Source organism: Merops nubicus, unplaced genomic scaffold (assembly GCF_000691845.1).
Source record: "Merops nubicus isolate BGI_N331 unplaced genomic scaffold, ASM69184v1 scaffold1564, whole genome shotgun sequence".
NCBI classification, from domain to species: Eukaryota; Metazoa; Chordata; class Aves; order Coraciiformes; family Meropidae; genus Merops; species Merops nubicus.
In genome coordinates, this window is record NW_008604646.1 from 5397 (window position 1) to 10209 (window position 4813).

Below are 4813 nucleotides of genomic sequence, written 5' to 3' on the forward strand. Positions count from 1 at the left end.
CATTGGAATGTTGATGCAAATGGATTTGATTGCTGCTGGTCTGAATATGAAGCATATAACTGAGTTATAAGCTTTGCTGATTTGCTTAAGTTCAAGGCCACTTATCTTCAGAATGGCACTTGAACTATAAAGCATGTTTTATTTTCTGTAAGACAGAACAATACTTTTTACCAAGCCCTACCATAATTAGAAGTGTGGCAGCCCACATAGTCATGAAGCTGTGATCGTTCTGAGTTGTTTGCTAGTAATACAAATGCCAAGCATTTTTTTACCTCTAGGCTTTTCTCAAGGTTAGTAAAGAAAGCTCAAGTCCCTATCTGTACAAAATCAAAAACCAGAAGCATTCTCTATTGTAATCAATGGCAAAAATAGGTAAATCTGCATATAAGAGTAAGATCATTATAGTCAAACAGCAAGCTATGTCCTTAACAGCTCCTGGAAGAGCAGCCCATAAGAGCAGCCCATCAGCACATTAAGCTGTTGCTGCTGTAAATAATCGTGACATGTCTTAATGTTAACATGTAGTAGTTGAACTGAGATTCCTAAAACTTGAAATAACAAGGATGGGATATGGCAGCTTTCCCCCTCCAGGTGCTTTGCAGCAATAAGGAACACGTTCTCACACAGCTTCAAAATTCTTTCCATGTTCCTTCTCCTCCAGTTATTATCTGTAAGGTACAAAATGCTCAGTGCAGATGTACACCCTTGCATGCATGCACACACAAATATTGCTTAATAAAAATTACTGCTTTGCATAGAAGGCTTCTGGAAAGTCAGATTCCTTCCAGTCTTTCACAAGGTACTTTGTTTTAAATTCATATTCAATAAAGCAGTAAAGAGTAAAAAATAAAGAGTGCTGAATGAATAACAGTCTGTAAAACCTTCTCCAGTTAGAGGGTGTAAATACTGCCTGCTTTTAGTACTGCATGTGATACAGACAGCTACTCCTTTCCCCGTGCCCTGGGGATCCTGTGTGTGCTCCTGTTACACTGCTGAGGAGGGGAAGCACAGACTTCAGTCTGTGTTCATGATGTAATTTCAGTAATTAGATTATAGCAAAATATTAAAAAGATATTTCAAATTTCTCACATGAGAAGCTTTTTATGTTCATCTCCTAAACCCGGCAAATATATGCAGACTTCCTTACATAAAATACAGAATAGAACTATCAAGGCTCTCCCTTTTTTATGAATGCAGACTAAAGAACTGTGTTGAATAGTGAGAAAATTTGGGACTTGTAGTTTTTGAAAATTAGTAGGTTTTCAGATGTAGAAAACATGTAAAGGGTATCTCCTACATAGGCAGCAAGTGTATGCATATACTTATGTATAGCTACATAAGTAATGTTTCAAAAATACATCACCTGGGAACATATAAACTCAAACAATTTCCACAGATTTATGGATAACAAATGTCACTGTGATCTCAGTTTTTAACATTTGGGATATTTTGCAACAAATATCTCTCTCTTCCTTAATTTGCAAAAAGACTTGGTGAGATACATTTCAAGGATTCTCAGTTTTCTATCTGCATAAACCATAAAGGGAAACCTGGACAGTTTTGCATGCATGCTGCTTGAATGGCAGTTAAATCTAAGAGGTTCTGAATGACTTTGTGGAAAGCTTAGTGGCATCTGGGAAGGTGCTGTTTGGCACTTTGTAAACGGTCTGAAAGGTGTCACTCAGTACAGGAAAACAACATGCATGTGGCCTAGTTAAAGACAGATATTTTGCACGTGGCAGCCATTTATTATAGTAATCAGTCCCATTCCACTGAGTTAGGAACAGCAGTTAGATTAACTGTCAAATTCAAATTGGCATGATTTTAGTATTTAATTGTACATCGTTATATGTATGGTTACATTACATAATTGTATTCATATTTGAGTGATAATACATCATTATTTGCTAACCTTCTGAGAGTTCAAGTTTTATAACAGCTGAAAATAGGGAAAACATCAGCATACTGTTGAATTTGTCAGGTCTGTGCTGATTGCCAGACGGCTTCAGCTTTCTTCCTGTCTTTGCATATATGAAGCACTAGTAGCAGTATTTGCTTAGCTTCTAATTTTGGTTTGCTTTTTGTGTTTTTTCTTTCTCTCTTGGTTGTGCCGTTCTCCCTCCCGTGACACTGTGCTCACTCTTTCCGTGCATCACCTGTGACACCCCCCTGCTCCGACCATTCAGCTGTTGGTGAAGGGGGTACATGAAACTCTGGTAGCTCAGAGAGTTGTTCCTGCTCTCATTACTCTCTCCAGTGACCCTGAAATGTAAGTTTCCTGTCTGTCTTACATACCTAGCATCCCTCTTAATACTTTAGGAAGAAATAACCATCAGTTCTGTTTCTTATTCCAGCTGAATAAAAATTGAATTACTTTTAAAGAAATGTAACTTTTAAATCACTTTTTTGTAAATAAAAAGGCTTACTGAAACACCTAGAACTAAACTGACAAAACTGCTGAATAAACTTTAAATAGAAAACTTAAATCAATGTCATTTTTTTATATTTAATCATATTTTCCATCTTTAAATTTGCTTTCTAGCAGAAAGATGAATATTAATATGTTCTGTAATGCTGTGTCAGCTTTAATACTGCAAAACTAAGTATCACCAGCATTACTGATATGCAGAATAGTTTTGACTGTGTCTAATTTCTGATAGACAACCATAGTACTTCATTTCCTGGACATTCTGATGTGGTATTTCTTTCAAGCTAAGGAGGGATGCTTTTCTCATCTCACTAACAGGTCGCTACTAATAAATGTTACAGCATGAATAGAGTTTCTCTCTCTTTAAATAGTGTTAAAGTACTGTCTGCTTGACTAAACGAGAAAAACCCCAAGAGTGTGCCTGCCCATCCTCAGTCACAGCTAACCCAGTTCTCCAAGTTTACCCAACCATTTTTTATTGCATGTTGACTGGTTTGCAGCTGGCTCTCCGAGGCATGAGTGAAGCCTTAGTTGCCAAGCGGGTTTCTCCGGCCCTTGTTACCTTGTCCAGGGATCCCGAATTGTGAGTTTCAGACTGAGACCTTGAGTTAATCCTGTCTCTCTTTTTCTTGGTCTGCTTTTTCTGATTTGTCATGACTAGAAACTAAATGTAACTGAAAGTACTGAATTTAAAATTTTGCTTTCTATTTAATCAATTTGATTCGTAAAGCTTAATACATCTTAAAAGACTTATTTTTCTGTTGTAGTTCAGTAAGGATTGCAACAATTCCTGCTTTTGGGACCATCATGGAAACCGTTACTCAGAGAGAGGTAAGACGCCCACTGTCAGGCTGTTATTTTTGTAGCATAAAAGTGGGTGGTCATTGATAAATCCAGAAATACAGTAATTTATTAATAAACTTAGAGGCAAAAAAGAAGAAAAAAATTCTAAATTATTTTTTCTTATGTTATCCTCTTTCAAAATGCTCTCCAGTTTTGCAAGGTTTTTTTCTTTTAAACAAACCAACCTTCTTTTAACTAATGAAAATGTTTCCTTTTAAATATTAAAACAAACATAAACAGTATGTAGAGGGGGAGACCTGTGATAGAAGATGGGAATCCAGTGCTCAAAATATGTTTTAAAACATTCTCCCATACAGTTAAGAAACCTAAGTCCATCATTTCCAAATAAAACAGCTTTACTTTAAAATGCTAACCAAAATGTCGTGGTGGGATTCAGTTACCTCCACGTTACATATATTGTACAATTTTTAGATGCTTTAGAATATTGTCCTTGGATTTTGACTACTTTAGGAGGGCACAAGTTACTTGTGGTTCCTGTCATAACTACTGGTTTAGCCTGTGATGTTCAAGACATCATAGTGATGTAACTGAAATAATCCTTGAGGGGAATATAGGTAGGCAATTCCTCGTTGTTTTTTAAATTATGTAACTGTGGTAATAAATCTCAGTTCTGAAAAAGACACTTGAGATTCTACTGTAAGCTCTATTTTGGTTTATACAGTAACTGTAGAATCAAGTGTCTTCTGAAAGTCCTCACAGCTTTTTTCAGAGCTTTCATTCTTTCTGTAATTTCAATATATTCTAAAAGAAAGTGCTTGAGGAAATGTGAGTAAGAAGTCAGTGATGATTTCACAAGTATTTGAAAGATGGACAAGTTCCAATTTTGTAACTTGGAATGCCTACCTATAATCAGTTCGAGAAGAATATTGTTCTGTTACACAAATTAGTGTATCTTTTGCAATAACTACAGTAAGCCTTAAGAGTACAGGGGTGATATCACCTTCCAAAATGTATTAGAAAATTTTATTTTTACAACTTTGAATGCAAATTAAATACTTATGTCATCTTACAAATATTTGTATTTTAAGTTTTTCTAGCCTTTAGTTGATGAAATCTTTCTAATTCCATTGATTTTGTGATGCTTACTTTTGCATGTCTGTCTTCTGCAGAAAATTTTTCAGTGTACTGAGATACATTACCAAAAAAATAACATAAATTGAGTTCTAATTAAGCAAGGAAACTCCAAAGATGTTAATATTAAGATACTAATTTTAATAGTGGGTCAAAAAATTTAAGTCTCAAACGTGAGGAAACCTCAAGAGCAAAGACTGGCTGTATGGAAGCACCTGTCTGTAGTTAAAGATAGATCAGATTAAAACACTGGTAAGTGTGCTTTAAAATGTAGAGCTGTATCAAAGACTTTGGAATATCTTGTCAGAAAAAAAAAATTGTAAATGAACAGAATGTCCAAGGTTTATCTTCTGAAATATGGTAGGTTATAGATGTACTCTGAACTGACCGTAATGGTTTCTAGCATCTTCATTCTTTTGTTTACTTTTTGTTTCTCTGTGAATGTTAAAG